Raw genomic sequence first — 18,994 nt, 5'->3', positions numbered from 1 at the left:
TGAGCACTATGGGACTTATCTTCTGAGGTCATCAGTCCCCTAGAACTTAGAACTACTTAAACCTAACTAACCTAAGGACATCACACACATCCATGCCCGAGGCAGGATTCGAACCTGCGACCGTAGCAGTCGCGCGGTTCCGGACTACAGCGCCTAGAACCGCATGGCCACCGCGGCCGTCTTACAATTGGGACCCAGTCAGTTTGAATACACAACTATTGAATGCTATTGACAATGATAACATTTCCGTACAGCGCATAGTGTTCAGTGATGGAGCGACTTTCCACCTTAGTGGAAAGCAAACAAACTCAGTGTTCGAGCCCACATACGCACACTGAACTTGTACGAGATTCCCGAGAAGTCAATGTGTTTTAGCCGGCAGGGATGGCCGAGCGGTTCTAGGCGCTTCAGTCCGGCACCGCGCTGCTGCTGCGGTCGAGATTCGAATCCTGCCTCGGACAGGGATGTGTGTGATGTCCTTAGGTTAGTTAGGTTTAAGTAGTTCTAAGTCTAGGGGACTGATGGCTTCAGTTGTTAAGTTCCATAGTGTTTAGAGCCATTTGAACCATTCGTGTGACATATTCGTCAGAAACATGAAAGCAACCAGGACTCTTCCCTTTATATACACTTCGTGTGTCTACAAACCGTCGATACCACCTGCGAGTGTTCCAGCCATGCAGAGGATTAGTTTGGCACCTCTACCTGAACGTCTTTGCACTGTAATCACGAAATTACACTTCGCACACTTGAGAACACAAAATGATATCCGTTGCGGAGTAGCTATTTTGAAACACGTGATGGTAAGAGCAAACAGAAGACAACCGACATCTAGCGGCAATGAATATTCCTCCAATAATCGAGCCATGGCGCACGGATCGATAGTTTTGACAACATAATACTTCGTCGTAATACGTATGTTCCTTTTGAAACACCTTGCATTACAATATCCAGTTTCTCTCACAGTCTTTACCGTCTACACCTGCTTCTAGTACCATGGAAGATATTCCTTGATGTCTTAACATATGAAGAGTGAAAATGCCATACGCTCCAAGTACATTTTACGCAAAAATTTTTCAGCGCTGTTGTGTTCTCTGTGCTCTGTTGCATGTCCGTAGACTTGTTTCAAGTGTCAACTCATAGAGAAAATGTTTCAAACATTCGTTACTAGTTGGCACACGTCTTCGTACCAAGTAACGCCTCCCTCTAGAGCAGCAAATGTCATGCGTCAAGCTCTCCTCCGTTTAACTAACGTACAGCCTGGTATGAAGAGGTAATACACAAGCTTTTGGTTAGTCGGCACATCTATTTGAGTCGTGAGAGATTTTTGAAATTACACTACTGGCCATTAAAACTGCTAAACCAAGAAGAAATGCAGATGATAAACGGGTATTCATTGGACAACTATATTATACTACAACTGACATATGATTACATTTTCACGCAATTTGGGTGTACCCAGAACAACCACCACTGGCCGTAGTAACGGCCGTGATACGCCTGGGCATTGAGTAAAACAGAGCTTGGATGGCGTGTACAGGTACAGCTGCCCATGCAGCTTCAACACGATATCACAGTTCATCAAGAGTAGTGACTGGCGTGTTGTGACGTGCCAGTTGCTCGGCCGCCATTGACCAGACGTTTTCAGTCGGAGAGAAATCTGGAGAATGTGCTGGCCAGGGCAGCAGTCGAACATTTTCTGTATCCAGAAAGGCCCGTACAGGACCTGCAACATGCGGTCGTGCATTATCCTGCTGAAATGTAGGGTTTCGCAGGGATGGAATGAAGGGTAGAGCCACAGATCGTAACACATCTTAAATGTAACGTCCACTGTTCAAAGAAGTGCCGTCAATGCGAACGAGAGGTGAGCGAGACGTGTAACCAGTGGCACCCCATACCATCACCCCGGGTGATTCGCCAGTATGGCGATGACGAATACACGCGTCCAATGTACGTTCACTGCGATGTCGCCAAACACGAATGCGACCAGCATGATGCTGTAAACAGAACCTGGATTCATACGATAAAAAATGACGTTTTGCCATTCGTGCACCCAGGCGCTCCTGTCTGTGATGCAGCGTCAAGGGTAACCGCAGCCATGATCTCCGAGCTGATAGTCCATGCTGCTGCAAACGTTGTCGGACTGTTCGTGCAGATGGTTGTTGTCTTGCAAACGTTCCCATTTTTGACTCAGGGATCGAGACGTGGCTGCACGATCCGTTACAGCCATGTTGGATAAGATGCCTGTCATCTCGACTGCTAGTGATACGAGGCCGTTGGGCGTTCCGTATTACCCTCCTGAACCCCCCGACTCCATATTCTGCTAACAGTCATTGGATCTCGACCAACGCGAGCAGCAACGTCGCGATACGATAAACCGCAATCGCGATAGGCTACAATCCGACGTTTATCAAAGTCGGAAACGTCATGGTACGCATTTCTCCTCCTTACACGAGGCATCACAACAATGTTTCACCAGGCTACGCCGGTCAACTGCTGTTTGTGTATGAGAAATCGGTTGGAAACTTTCCTCATGTCAGCAAGTTGTAGGTATCGCCACCTGCGCCAACCTTGTGTGAATGCTCTGAAAAGCTACTCATTTGCGTATCACAGCATCTTCTTCCTGTTGGTTAAATTTCGCTTCTGTAGCACGGCATCTTGGTGGTGTAGCAATTTTAATGGCCAGTAGTGTATATAGACACGAAGAAAGGTAAGAAAGGTCTTTGTTCCACGAGATTTAGTTAAGATTGTTGAGTTAGCTAATGCTATGGACCCATTCCACTTAATTTCAATGCATACAACTGACTTCTTTGATTTTAATGATGCTGCTGAAACACTGTTGTCAACGCAGTACGACCAAAGTTGTCACAGTCATTTTACTCAAAAATCTATTAAAAGTGTTACACAACGTCGATGGCTGTTCCCGGATATGTCATCTTCCGGTCAAACAGCTGCTCGAAATATGCCCTGCGCTACAGACGCATGTCGGGAGGACAGAACGTTATTCTGCTATGGGAAATATTCAGCTGCGCTTCCATGAGACCAGTGGTAGTAATTAAAGGCGGCGAGACCGCCGTCGACTACGTGAATTTTACTGAGGATCGTTTAATGCTCACGTATCTTCCCCGACCTCGATGGCACCTTATAGCACAATAACCGTCCGTATCTCAAGGCCTATATCGTGCTCTCGTGGTTTTACGAGCACGACAGTGAACTCACGTTGATGTTTCGGCCATCAAATTCGCCCGATCTGAACCCGGTGGAATACGTCTGGGATACAACATACGTACACACACAGACACACAGACACACACACACACATACACACACACACAAGTACAAGCGCTGTTCGTCTAACACGGGTACCACACGGCAGTCCTGTTTTATATTTATGGTACGTGAAATTCAGTAGTCAAATGTCATTGCTTCAAAACAGATGCAACTCTCGACTTTGAAATATCCCGAGTATCTGTAACTGGCTAAGTCTGGGACGATTTCCAATACAAATATTTAAACAAGGGTGCATGTTCTATTAGCATTTCTGTGAAGCGTAAAATACATAAAGACGAGAAAAAAGTATTGTATGAATTTTTTTTAATTTGAATAATCTTTCCAGAATGAGAGCGCGCTGATATGAAACTTCCTGGCAGATTAAAACAGTGTGCCGGACCGAGACTCGAACTCAGGACCTTTGCCTTTGGCGGGCAAGTGTTCTAGCAACTGAGCTACCCAAGCACGACTCATGCCTCGTCCTCACAGCTTTACTTCTGCCAGTACCTCGTCTCCTACCTTCCAAACTTTACAGAAGCTCTCCTGCGAACCTTGCAGAACTAGCACTCCTGAAAGAAAGGATACTGTGGAGACATGGCTTAGCCACAGCCTGGGGAGAGCTTCTGTAAAGTTTGGAAGGTAGGAGACGAGGTACTGGCAGAAGTAAAGCTGTGAGGACGGGTCGTGAGTCGTGCTCAGTTGGTAGAGCACCTGCCCGCGAAAGGCAAAGGTCCTGAGTTCGAGTCTCGGCCCCGGCACACAGTTTTAATCTGCCAGGAAGTTTCTGAACAATCTTTGTTAACAAAATTTTAGTAAAAGATCGATAGTTAATCATTTGTATTTGCAATGAAAGCAGGAATTTCGTGTGCGATTCGTAATTAGAAATAAGAAGTGCATTTTTCATAAAGAATGACAATTAGCATACACTTGATGAATTTTATATTTAAATGAGTATGTATTCCACCTGAAAGAAAAAAAAAGAAAAAATTAATGACCAAAAAAAGACTCGAACCAGTCCCGAGTCCTACCGATTTTTTTATCTATACCCATTTTACGCTTCACGGAAATTCTCGCAAAACTTGCACCTCTGTTTAAAAATTTGCATCGGCGAGGAACAGAGCCCGGACCGGCCACCCACATGGCAAGCGAGCATTCTACCTCAGAGCCCGTGTTCCATCGACAAATCTGCCTAGATTTAGCCAGTTAAGAGTAGGCGGAAAACTTTAAAGAGTCGATTTTCTCGAGAATTTTTGAGAGTTGCATTGCTGCTTTGATGCACTGATGTTTCATTTGCGAGCTTCGTGTACCATAAATATAAAGAAGTAAAGCAATCTGATTGTCATGTCGTCTCCTTAAAGACATTTTCGATACGTTAGCACGTAAATACCTAAGGTAATTTTCAAGTATTTTCCCTCTTTTTCGTACATCACGAAATCCTTATTTTTTGGCCCCTAATTATTTAATCTATCTTCGTCCGTATTTTTAAATGATTGTGGACATTAAACGTTCGGTCCTATATGGCATGGCATCCCTCAGATAACTTACATATAGATTAGTTTTTGGCTTCCATCCTCCCCAAAAGCTGCCCCACATTTAGCATACTGAAATATATAAAAATATTAATTTTCCGATTGTAAATATAGTTATATGCTCAGAATAAGCGCTTTTTTAAGAAGAATTTGCGGAAACTATTCAAACGTTAACGTATCTACTTTGTATATGACATGTGAAGTGTATTAACAACACACAGTGTCAATGTTCCGCCCTCTGTGCTTCGTTCAGTGACAGCCTCATTCGTTTCCTCAACGCCCCGTGCAATCACTGCAGCTAAACCTAGGAAGCGCACTAGTCGGAAGCTCCGGTTTATTCGCCACTTCAGTGGGTTGTAATACTAATGATTAATGAGAAACACCACAGTTGAGAACCACCACAATTGTTTTGATACACATATATTGTATCACGACTCGTTTAGTTCGTTACTCAATGTTGTTTTAGTATCATAATATGAGATGTCTAGCTGTCTTACATCAAGATAGTACTTAGCAACCTGTTGGCTACGTCTATCAATCAGTTGTGGAGTTCAATATGATCATGATTAATCACTAACTAACTCTACAGGTGTGACTGCCCCCTTCGTTTTCTCTGGCCAGGCTCCAGATGCCCGTCATCGGCTATGACGGAATCGGAGACAACGCTACTCAGCTCTCATAGTTTCTCAAAGCTTGACAGGAACCTTTGATCAAGTGTAGTCCGTGTTCTACCCGCGTGGTTTCCTCATCTCACTCTTCCAACTGCCGTGTATCAGCTAACATAACAGAAGAAACAATAAATTTTTTGTACATTCTCTCTACATTCGTCTACATCATGGTCTTTGTCACTGTTGCCAAAAATCCGCAACTCAATATCTATGTTATTCTCTCTCCGGCGCTATACACCGTACAAGGTGGCTAATCGAGAGCAGTGGAGCTCAGATCTTAGTTGTTTTCCCAGAACTTTTCTCGCCGTGGACAGCATCTATATCTACATCATACTCCGCAAGCCGCCTAATGGTGCGAGGCGGAGGGTACTTTCGTACCACTAACTGAGCCCTCCTACCCTGTTCCACTCGCAAATAGCGCGTGGGAGGAATGATTGTTGGTAAGCCTTCATATTGGCTCTAATTTCTCGAATTTTGTCCTCGTGGTCATTGTACAAGACGTATGTAGGGGGTTCACGACATAGCAACATGTCGGATTCTTCCCGAAAACCGCTCTCTCGAAATTTCAATAGTAAGTCTCTCTCCGATTCACAACGCCTCTCATGTACCGTCTGCCAATTCGGTTTGTTGGGCATCTCGGTAACGCTCTCGTGCCGACTAAGCGATCCCGTGACGAAACGTTCCTCTCTTCGTTGGATCTTCTCTATGTCTTCCATCAGTCTTATCTGGTAGGCCGGTCGGAGTGGCCGAGCGGTTCTAGGCGCTACAGTCTGGAACCGCGCGATCGCTGCGGTCGCAGGTTCGAATCTTGCCTCGGACATGGATGTGTGTGATGTCCTTAGGTTAGTTAGGTTTAATTAGTTCTAAGTTCTAGGGGACTGATGACCACAGCAGTTAAGTCCCATAGTACTCAGACCATTTGAACCATTTATCTGGTACGGGTCCCAGGCAGATGAACAATATTCAAGATTGGGTCGAACAAGCGCCTTATAAGCCACTTCCTTCGTGAATGAGTTACGTTTCCTTAAAATTATTCCTATGAATCTGAGTCTGGCATCTGGTTTTCCCACTATTTGTTTTATACCGTCATTCCACTTACGGTCGCCCCGGATAGTTATTCCTAGATATTTTACGGCAGATAGTGTTTCCAGCGGTTTGTCATCAATAGTGTAATGGATTTCTTTTCCCATGTATGCGCAGTATGTTACATTTATTTACATGCAGACTCAACTGCCAGAGCCTGCAACATTCATCAGTTTTCTGGAGGTTATTCTGCAAATCGTTGCTATCTTCGGGCGTTGCTACTTTGGTATAGACAACTGCATCATCTGCGAACAGCCTTAGAGAGCATCCGAGGCTTTGTACTAGATCATTTATGTATATATTGTAAACAGTAACAGTCCTACCACACTTCCTGTGGGTACACCGGAAATTAGCTTTACATCTGTCGATTTTGTTCCGATTTTGCACCACTCACCATTCGCCCCAACGATTTCTTCTACTTAACGTACACGAGCTCACCGTTGCAAAAACCCATTCAATAATTATAAAAAAGCCACGCTCTTGACCTCTACCTGACTGACTACGACCATTCACCTCAATGAAACACTAATATAAAATTGTTAAGGCTTTCGTGGCCACTTGTTGACACACTGCCTATTGGCTTCTGTCTCGGGTTCTTCGGCCGACGTTCATCTAATGATTTTTCTGACGTTTCGCCAGCACGAGTGGCTGGCATTGTCAAAGCTTCACCCTCCATTGCCGGTGGTGAACTGGAGCCGAGCTCGCGGCCGCATACTATATGTACCTGGCGCGCCAACATCCGAGGGCTTCTCCGCGGTCATTTCCGGTGCGGTTCTCCTCTTGCTACCTGCGATGGTCATTCGCTGCAGTACGGGAAGCCAGAATCCGTTTACCTTAAGGCTTTCCTCTTTCTTGTTGAAACTGTTCGCGTGTTTTTGGATTTCTACAGCTTCTCTGAAGAAGCGCGTGTGATAGTGCTTCTCTACAGCCAGAACTTCCGTGTCGGCGAATTTTATTACGTTGTCGGTCTCATTCAGCGCGTGCTCTGCCACGGCCGATTTCTCCACCTGCCCCAACCTGCAATGTCGCTTATGCTCTTTGATCCTGGTGTTAATTGATCATCCAGTCATTCCGACATAAACTTTACCGTATGTGCATGGTATACGGTATATTCCCGACACTGTTACGAAAGTGCCACTCAGTGACGCTCTGGAGCACATCGGTTCCATGTTCCCGCAAGACATCAAAAAGCTCTTCCATGCATGTCTCACCACGAGCTATTTCACGTGGAATGGCGATTTCTACGAACAGCTGGAAGGCGTCGCCATGGGTAGTCCTCTCAGTCCAGTGGTGGCCAACTTCTTCATGGAACAATTCGAAGCACAGGCACTGGACTCGGCGACTTGCAAACCTAAGGTGTGGTACAGGTACGTCGATGATACTTTCGTGGTGTGAAGCCATGGTGAAGAACAGCTCGATGAATTCCTGAGACACTTGAACAGCCTCCATGCCAAAATAATATTTACCATGTAAGTAGAAAAGGACAAGAAACTGCCATTTCTAGATGTGCTGGTCACAAGGGACGGCGAAAACCTGAGACACAGCGTGTATCGAAAACCGACACACACGGACCGATACCTGCACAAACTGTCAAACCACCACCCGAGCCAGAAAAGAGGCATGATTAGTACGCTCGTAACGAGAGCAGGACGAATATGTGAGCCTCAACACCTCAAACGAGAAATGCAACACCTGGAAACTGTTCTGAGGAGCAATGGGTACTCCACAAATTACATTAGAAGTGTAACAGAGCCAAACACTCGGCGAAGTAAGGAACCAGAAAAAGAAATGTCGGGTACGGCCTTTCTGCCATACATTCCCAGAGTGACGGACAGAATCGCCCGTATATTGCGCAAACACGGCGTAAAGACGATTTTCAAACCGACAAGGAAGATCAAAGAGTGTCTTAGATCGGCGAAGGAGAAAAGAGACCCACTTCCAATGTCGGGAATATACCGTATACCATGCACATGCGGTAAAGTTTATGTCGGAATGACTGGACGATCAATTAACACCAGGATCAAAGAGCATAAGCGACATTGTAGGTTGGGGAAGGTGGAGAAATCGGCCGTGGCAGAGCACGCACTGAATGAGACCGACCACGTAATAAAATTCGCCGACACGGAAGTTCTGGCTGTAGAGAAGCACTATCACACGCGCTTCTTCAGAGAAGCTGTAGAAATCCAAAAACACGCGAACAGTTTCAACAAGAAAGAGGAAAGCCTTAAGGTAAACGGATCCTGGCTTCCCGTACTGCAGCGAACGACCGTCGCAGGTAGCAAAAGGAGAACCGCACCGGAAATGACCGCGGAGAAGCCCTCGGACGTTGGCGCGCCAGGTACATATAGTCTGCGGCCGCGAGCTCGCCTCCAGTTCACCACCGGCAATGGAGGGTGAAGCTTTGACAATGCCAGCCACTCGTGCTGGCGAAACGTCAGAAAAATCATTAGATGAACGTCGGCCGAAGAACCCGAGACAGAAGCCAATAGGCAGTTTGTAAACACTAATATACCTACGACTAACACTCTTTAAATATCTTTGAAGCCCCACCTAGTAATTGTTAGGACAGGAGCGCTAAATACACTAAAACTACTAAGCAACCAAAATTGCTTACTAAATTTCACCAGTCTTATCAGTGGCATCCTTAGCTATGCAAATGTTGCATTCGCGTACCTTCCAAGTCTTACTACTACCTTCAAATTCTTGAAACTATACGCACTACGCATTGCTTTCCGTATGCTGTACTAGCCGATAAATTTCTCGCACTCCTCCGAACACCTGAAACAAGTTGATTTATCCCACATCTCCCATTAGTTTGAATTCCACCAGTCCAATGCATCGCCTTTAGTTGAGAAGCCTGGACTGCTACCGTGCCTATACCAGAAAAGCTATTGTCTCCAATCATTTTGGAATGAAACCATTTTGGTGTTTGGCGGCGTCTTTACGATACACTAAAACAATATAAAACCTACGTCTCGCAGGTCTTTGCAGAGATCCTCTTTAGGACGAGCAGTTTAGAGGACCATCGCAAATACTGTCTAACGTCAGTGTTGTAGTCGTTTTAGTGCAGTGTTCAAGCTGGGATGTTATCCCCTGTGGAGCAAAATGAAATTTTCTGAGGTGTAAAAACTAAACGATTCGATTCTGTTTCAGTCTCAAAACTAATTATTTTCAAAAGATCATTACTGTCATTACAATTTTGAAAAACTAGTATTGATTATATAAGTTATCAATAATTACTTCTCAATTAGTAGCATTAATGCAGCGGAAGTTATAGGTTCCTCGCATAGTCCACCCACTCCACATATATGTTGTAATTTGTCCTGGACATTGCTAACGATAAAAGTGAGACATATACGTAAAAATGCCAAATATCTCAAGAAAATGTCTTCACCATGTTGTAGATAGTACCTGCAGTAGTACAGAAATTGGTTCATTACACGCTTCGAAACAGATAAATGAATTAATTGACAGCAGGACAGAGCAGTAACTACATAAGGCCTACTATAGTGCTGTGCACAGCATTATTATTACCACTATTACAATTAGTGGCTGTGGTCAGACATAAAGCATTAACAGCCTGAAGTCTTCCCATTTCTGTCAGTTCAGAAGTAACAGTGCAGCTATTAATTGATTTACGGACGCTAAGTACAGTGCATATATTTTAACTTCGATGATTTTTAAATCGGGTGATAGTGTTCACGTCCAGTAAGTGCCACGATGGGGAGGGGTAAGGCAGGGGAAGTACGTTTTGTAACAAACGTCTAACCTCGCTGTAGACAGTTAGCTTTCTTATATGAGAAGGAGTTGTGGCACTTGCGATGCACCATGAACTCGTTCCTCATTCAAACACACACACACACACACACACACACACACACACACACACACGGAAACACAAACTAAATATCATACATCTTTCAATATTTTAAAAATAAATGCTCCCAGAGAGGTATTTCATTCTATAGTTTGATTAGGTTCTTAAGTTGACGGATAATGTGAGGGAGGGGGGAAGGGCGATGGTACTAGCTAATTTCTAATTGCTCTCAAGGTTGGTGACCATTGTTTTAGAGTTTGATAAAGACACAGCCTAACACCCAAAAATAGTTTAGTCGCATGTAGTACCATCCATTACGTAGGAAAACAACAGAAAGACGTGAAAATAAATAAATCGCCAAGTTCGAATGGAATTCCAGTTCGGTTTTATAGAGGGTAATCTACGGCACTAACCCCTTACATAGCTTGCATTTATCGCGAAACTCTCGCCCAGCGCAAAATCCCAAGCGACTGGAAAAAAGCGCACGTGATTCCTCTCAAGAAGAAGGGTAAAAGAAGAATCCGCCGGATTACAGATCAATATACTTTACATCGCTTTCCGGCAGAATTTTTGAGCATATTCTAAATTCCACTATAATAAATTACCTTGTCGCAGAAAAGCTTCTGTCCACAAATTAGCACGGATCTAGAAAGCAGCTCGCATGAAACTCAGCTTACCTTTTTCTTACACAATATCCTATGAACCATGAATGAAGGGCAATATACAGATTCCATATACTTTGATTTTCAGAAAACGTTGGCGCTGCACAACACTCCAAACTGTTACCTAAGGATTCTCAGATTTGAGAGCGGCTCGAAGAAATAGAATCTAGTACGTTATCACAGATGGCGAGTGTTCATCAGAGAGAATGTTATCGTCAGTAGTGGCCCCGGAAAGTGTGACAGAGCCGCTAATGTCCCGTAAGTACACAAATGATGTGACACACAGGGTGAGCAGCAAGCTGATACTGCTTGCTGATAACGCTTTAGTGTACGGGAAAGTGTCGTCGTTGAGTAACTGTAAGAGGATGTAAGATAACTTGGGAGAATTTCTCTTTGGTGTGACGAACGGGAGCTTATTTTAAATACAGAAAAATGCAGGTTAATTGAAATGAGTAGGAAGAACGATCCTGTATTGTTCGAATGTGGTATGTCCGCTGTTTCACGCAAATATCTAGGCGTAACGTTGAAAAGCGACGTAAAACGGAACGAGTACATAATGCCTGTTATAGGGAAGGGGTCGACTTTGGTTTATAGGGGCGTCTACTATAAAGACGGATTTTGTAGTTGTAAGAGAAGGCAACATACTTGTAAGATCAGTTGAATGGAATGAATAATGTCTTCTAAAGATGACTCAAATGAAATCAAGAAAAATGGAAACAAGGATAAGCCAATGCAATCGAATCGATTCACTCGATCTTGAGCAAATTAGTTTGGGAAGTAAGACACTAAAAGTAGCATATTAGTTTTACTGTTTGAGAGCTAGTAGAGCCTAACAGACGGTAGCCGAAATAGAGAGGATATCAAATGTCGACTGGCAAGAGCGAGAGCAAAAACGTTTTTGTGGAAAAGATAAATGTGTTAAACCTGAATATAAAGTATCAGAACGTCTTATCTGAATGCATCTGTCTGGAGTGTCGTCTTGTACGAAAGTGAGATGTGTACGATAAATAGTTCGTACAAGAAGAGAACAGAAGCTTTTGAAATGTGCTGTTATAGAGGAATGCTGTAGACTGGATCGGTAGGCTAGTTAACAAAGAGATACAGAATCGAGCTAGAAAGAAAAGAAATTCGTGGCACGACTTGGCTAAGAGAAGAGATCGTTTGACAGGACACATTCTGGCAACCAAGGAATAGCCAATCTTATATTGGAGAGAAGTGTGGGAGATAAAAATGGTAGAGGGAGACTGAGACCTGAAAAAGGAAAACAGTTTCAGGTAGATGTAGGTTGGAGTAGTATTTCAGAAATGAAGAAACCTGTATAGTATACTAGCATGGAGAACCGTATAAAACCGGTCTGCGGATTGAGAGACCCCAACAACAACGATTTTGTTCAAATTGACACTGGCCACGGCAACTTACGTAATTACCACATTCGTCTTACCAGATTCAGATTTCCAGGGTGCACATCTGTACCTACATACTTACTGCTAAAGCCATAATACAGTGCATGATGGAGAATACCTTGTACAGCTGCTACTCATTCCGTTTCCTGATCCATCCGCAAATGGAGCAAGGGGAAAACGACCATATGCTTCCGTACCACCCATGTTCCCTCTTGTCTTGTCTTCGTGGTCCTTACGCGACATGTATGCTGATAGCAGTAGAATCGTTCTATGGTCTGTCGCATATGCCGGGTATTTAAACTTTCTCATTACTGTTTCGCGAAAAGACCGTCTTCTTCCCTCCATGGATTCTCATCTGAGTGCTCGGAGTATTTCCACAATAATTGCATGTTGACCGAATTCGAATCTCTCACCACGCCTCTGAATTGCTTCTACGTATTTCTTCAGTACGACCTCGAGGTAGGGGGAGGGGGGAGGGGCGGAATCTCAAACACTCGAGCAGTACTAAAGAAAGGGCTGCACCAAGTGTTCTGTACGCAGTTTCCTTGTAGATGAGCTACACTTTTCTTGGTGTCGCTTTTCAACGTTACGCCTAAATATTTGTGTGAAACATCAGACATGCCACATTCGAACACTGCTGGACCGTTTCTCCTACTCATTTCCATTAGTCTGCATTTTTCTGCATTTAAAATAAGCTCCCGTTCGTCACACTAAAGAGAAATTCTATCCAAGTCATCATATATCCTCCCACAGTTACTCAAAGAGGACACTTTTCCGCGCACTAAAGCGTTATCAGCAAGCAGTATCAGCTTGTTGCTCGTACTAGATTTTACTACTTCGAGCCGCTCACAAATCAGAGAACCTATTTCTTAGGTTACAGTCCGGAGTGTGGTACTGTGTAAAACGCTTTCAGGAAATCAAGGAATATGGAATCTGTATGATGCCCTTCATCCATGGTTCGTAGGATATTGTGTAAGAAAAAGGTATGTTGAATTTCACGCGAGTTGCTTTCTAAATCCCTGGTGATTTGTGGGCAGAAGCTATTCTGCGACAAGGTAATTTATTATAGCGGAACTTAGAATATGCTCTAGAATTCCGTAGCAAAGCGATGTAAAGTATACTGGTCTGTAATCAGACTGGTCCGCTCTTTTTCCCCTTCCTCTAGAGAGGAATCACTTGCGCTTTTTTCTAGTAGCTTGGGGCTTTGCGCTGAACGAGAGTTTCGCTATAAACGCAAGGAATGTTAAGGGCCAGTGCCGTACACTACTCTTCATAAAACCGAACTGCTCCCTTATGTCAGGGTTGTACAACATACGCATCAAAGGCAGTAATTAACAGCTGTGAGAGAAGTGCTCAGTGTCGGCCGAAGTGGCCGTGCGGTTCTAGGCGCTGCAGTCTGGAGCCGCGAGACCGCTACGGTCGCAGGTTCGAATCCTGCCTCGGGCATTGATGTGTGTCATGTCCTTAGGTTAGTTAGGTTTAACTAGTTCTAAGTTCTAGGGGACTAATGACCTCAGAAGTTGAGTCCCATAGTGCTCAGAGCTATTTGAACCATTTGAGAAGTGCTCAGTAATATGGCGACATCTCCTGATTTCCAAGATTTCCCTATTCATCCTTTCAAGACTGGTGCATGAATTAAAATAACAAATTTTGTCTTCAACGGAAGACAGGACGTTTATATAAGTAGAGAAGGATGCCATCTGCAACATATAATTTGGCTTAAAATACAAGATGGAAACGTGAAATAACTGCTGATAAACTGTTTCAGTCACATTTTTCTAGTTGTTGAGATTTTAAAAACTCCAGTCTTTTTGCATCTTTAATTGCGGATTACGCTTAGGGATGCGTTGCAAGTATCTCTGAAAATGAAAAAAATGTAGTTCCTGTATCTTACTATTTCATTGTTAATCTAGACCAACAATTTTTGAAATGAACTGGAAGTGGCACTTGTGGCTTACATCGAAATGCTTATGAAATAAATTAATTTTTTACGTATTGTGTGTAATTACCTATTTTGGCTGTTCTAGCGGATTCGTACTAAACAGTTCAACACCGTGCGGTCCCTGTATCGCCTTTAAACGGGAAGGACTATAAAATATCCGCGGGGAACTTGTTCTTCGTCCTGTAAACTGTCAGCCTGCTTTATCAGAAGTTTATACATAAAATTATCAAAAATAGTGTGATAAAAATGGCTATACATGTACCAAGAGCTAACAGCAGGACGTGATATTTTACGGTTCGATTCCTTAACTGGCAGTTATTAATCCATTATTAAGTCACAATGGTTAGCGAAAATCTCGGGAAGAAGATAAAAATATGTCGCTCAAGGGGCACACTAACATTAAATACAAAGAAATAGATTATCGTCGCACAAAACGCTATACTTAAAAATACGAGAGGAATTCAGTACGTAACGCAACGCCTCTGGTTTCTGAAAGTAAGTTGGTTTTAATCAGGATTCCAATACACCATATTATTCCCCACTCTTTTGGCTGCAAAACCCTTCTTTTCAACATTGAACATTTTCAACATTGAATCTGAATGTAGACAAGTGTAATGTGCTGCGAATACATAGAAAGATAGTTACCTTATCATTTAGCTACAAAATAGCAAGTCAGCAATTGGAAGCAGTTAATTCCATAAATTATCTGGGAGTACGCATTAGGAGTGATTTAAAATGGAATGATCATATAATGTTGATCGTCGGTAAAGCAGATGCCAGACTGAGATTCATTGGAAGAATCCTATGGAAATGCAATCCGAAAACAAACGAAGTAGGTTACAGTACGCTTGTTCGCCCACTGCTTGAATACCGCTCAGCAGTGTGGGATCCGTACCAGATAGGGTTGATAGAAGAGATAGAGAAGATCCAACGGAGAGCAGCGCGCTTCGTTACAGGATCATTTAGTAATCACGAAAGCGTTACGGAGGTGATAGATAAACTCCAGTGGAAGACTCTGCAGGAGAGACGCTCAGTAGCTCGGTACGGGCTTTTGTTGAAGTTTCGAGAACATACCTTCACCGAAGAGTCAAGCAGTATATTGCTCCCTCCTACGTATATCTCGCGAAGAGACCATGAGGATAAAATCAGAGAGATTAGAGCCCACACAGAAGCATACCGACAATCCTTCTTTCCACGAACAATACGAGGCTGGAATAGAGGGGAGAACCGATAGAGGAACTCAGGGTACCCTCCGCCACTCACCGTCAGGTGGCTTGCGGAGTATTGATGTAGATGTAGAATGAATAAATGTAGCCTTACCCACTAAAGTTCTAGAAAATGCTAAGAAACAGACATACAATGAAATTAATAAAAAGAGTGGTCCATAGATTCAGTACAGTCAAGGAATTAGTCGGATGAACATCAAACTGGAGGGCCATTCTCTAGCTTTCGTCACTGAACACATGTAGGAAGCGAAACTTATCGTGGATGTGTTGGAGTAACACCAGGAGATTAAAATCATATTTTCTTAACATGTAGGCCGTATGTAAACCGGCAAGGAGTTTTACTACAACAGTTAATGAGATCTCATGAACCGTTACTCATTAATATAGTATTTCTCCTTCATCAAAACGATATAGCGAGTTTAAAAATATAATGAAAAAATGCAGCCTTACCCTAGAAAGTGGTGAAAAGTTCATAAAACACTAAGAGATGGTTGTACGGCGTGCAGTCCAACAGGAAAAAAAAATATTTTAAAGAAGGAGGTTTCGCAGTTCCTGCAAAATCTAGCAGCTAGTGGTGTCCACAGCCTTACCTCGTGCCCGCGGAGCCCTGCACCTCGCCGGCCGACTCCGTTTCGTGGCGGCCGTGATACGTTATCACCGTTTGTAGGTGGCAGGTGGAAATACTGCACGAGTACGAGTGGTAGCGTAAATCCCAGCAGGCTGTCAGCGACGAGACGGACCGCCCCGCCCACTGGCTGTGTCGGCGCGGCGCCCGACACGAGGCTTCTGGCTGCAACAGCGCTGCCACTGCTCGCGAGCGATGGCGCGTTATCGCCGCTGCGATAGCCCAACCCTAGCCCCGCATGTGGCTAATGAAATGGCCGGATGCTGGGTCCTCGGCCAGCGAGCTGGGCCACATCTACCAACCGCTCACTTCCAACTACACCAGTCCAGGCACAGAGCAATTTTCAATTTACTCTCTCTTTCTCCGTCTTTTATCCTCTACTCAGGAGATATGGAAGGACTTTGTAGAACACTACCTTATTCTTTTCGTTCAAATATCGGAGCTAGTTGGGAGTGGGGCAGTAGGAGTCAAAGTAACAATAAGAGAGAAATTCAAGTTGATAAGAACCGAAGAATCAGACCAATTTTCAATTATCTCTGAGAAAATGTTGTGGTGTAGCCACAAAAAAAAGTTTCTATAACATTTAAAGTCTATCCATTCTACTAAAAAATTTACGATGGCGCTAAAAAACGAGGGCCAGCTACCGTTCCTCGACGTGTTAGTTAATAGAAGATCGGCAGATCTCTGAGTCACAGTTTACACACAGTGTGTTGTACAGGTGTCAGATGTCAGTTTGTCGGATGGTGTTCTACGTCTGTTGCACTTGGTCGGTCAATACAGGAACGGTCAATCCAGTATGCACACTACTGGTCATTAAAATTGCTACACCAAGAAGAAATGCAGATAATAAACGGGTATTCATTGGGCAAATATGTTATACTAGAACTGACATGTGATTACATTTTCACGCAATTTGGGTGCATAGATCCTGAGAAATCAGTACCCAGAACAACCACCTCTGGAGGTAATAACGGCCTTGATACGCCTGGGCATTGAGTCAAACAGAGTTTGGATGGCGTGCACAGGTACAGCTGTCCATGCAGCTTCAACACGATACCACAGTTCATCAAGAGTAGTGACTGGCGTATTGTGACGAGCCAGTTGCTCGGCCACCATTGACCAGACGTTTTCAATTGGTGAGAGATCTGGAGAATGTGCTGGCCAGGCCAGCAGTCAAACATTTTCTGTATCCAGAAAGGCCCGTACAGGACTTGCAACATGCAATAGTGCATTATCGTGCTGAAATGTAGGGTTTCGCAGGGATCGAATGAAGGGTAGAGTCACGGGTCGTAACACATCTGAAATGTAACGTCCACTGTTCAAAGTGCCGTCAATGCGAACAACAGGTGATCGAGACGTGTAACCAATGGCACCCCATACCATCACGCCGGGTGATACGCCAGTATGGCGATGACGAATACACGCTTCCAATGTGCATTCACCGCGATGTCGCCAAACACGGATGCGACCATCATAATGCTGTAAACAGAACCTGGATTCATCCGAAAAAATGACGTTTTGCCATTCGTGCACCCAGGTTCGTCGTTGAGTACACCATCCCAGGCGCTCCTGTCTGTGATGCAGCATCAAGGGTAACCGCAGCCATGGTCTCAGAGTTGATAGTCCATGCTGCTGCAAACGTCGTCGAACTGTTCGTGCATATGGTTGTTGCCTTGCAAACGTCCGCATCTGTTGACTCAGGGATCGAGACCTGGCTGCACGATGCGTTACAGCCATGCGGATAAGATGCCTGTCATCGCGACTGCTAGTGATACGAGGCCGTTGGGATCCAGCACTGCGTTCCGTATTACCCTCCTGAACCCATCGATTCCATGTTCTGCTAACAGTCATTGGATCTCGACCAAAGCGAGAAGCAATGTCCCGATACGATGAACCGCAATCGCGATAGGCTACAATGCGACCTTTATCAAAGTCGGAAACGTGATGGTACGCATTTCTCCTCCTTACTCGAGGCATCACAACAACGTTTCACCAGGCAACGCTGGTCAACTGCTGTTTGTGTATGAGAAACCATTGGAAACTTTCCTCATGTCAGCACGTTGTGAGTGTGGCCACCGGCGTCAACCTTTTGTGAATGCTCTGAAAAGCTAATCATTGGCATATCACAGCAACTTCTTCCTGTCGGTTAAATTTTGCGTCTCTAGCACGTCATCTTCATGGTGTAGCAATTTTAGTGGCCAGTAGTGTAGATGACACTGGAGTTGTCGTGCAATGATGTACCGTACACGCTCGAATGGAGACAGATCTGGTGATCGAGCAGGTCAAGGAACACGTTGGGCTATAACAGCGGTTTGAGGGCGAGCGTTATCCTGTTGGAAAACACCCCCTAGGATGCTGATATTGAATGGCAGCACAACAAGCCGAAACACCAGACTGACTTACACATCTGCAGTCAGGGTGCATGGGATAACCACGAGAGTGTTCATGCTGTCATATAAAATCGCATCCCAGAACATAACTCCAGGTGTAAGTCCAGTGTGTCTAGCACACAGACAGGTTGGTTGCTGGCCCTCAACGGACGTCCATTTAACCAGCACACAGCAATCACTGGCACCCGGGTAGAACAAGCTTTCATTGGAAAAATAAGTCGGACCTCCACACTTCCCTCCAATGAGCTCTCTCTTGACACGACTAAAGTCGCAAATGGCGATGGTTTGGCGTCCGTGGAATGCACGGTAAAGGGCATCTGGCTCGGAGCTGTCCTTGAAGTAACAGATTTGTTGTAGTTCATTGTGTCACTGTGGTGCCAAC

The 18,994-nt window shown here is 44.4% G+C and overlaps 1 protein-coding gene across 6 annotated transcripts in view; it reads right to left on the bottom strand.

Moving 5' to 3' along the window:
- Window positions 1–18,994, bottom strand: part of LOC126457087 (uncharacterized) — a 763,934-nt gene that overhangs the window by 132,126 nt on the left and 612,814 nt on the right. The gene's annotated exons all lie outside the window — the stretch shown is intronic.

The sequence above is a fragment of the Schistocerca serialis genome, chromosome 2 (assembly GCF_023864345.2).
Source record: "Schistocerca serialis cubense isolate TAMUIC-IGC-003099 chromosome 2, iqSchSeri2.2, whole genome shotgun sequence".
Classification (NCBI taxonomy): Eukaryota; Metazoa; Arthropoda; class Insecta; order Orthoptera; family Acrididae; genus Schistocerca; species Schistocerca serialis.
Note: the sequence above shows the minus strand (reverse complement) of the source record. Positions and strands in the feature narration are given on the sequence as shown.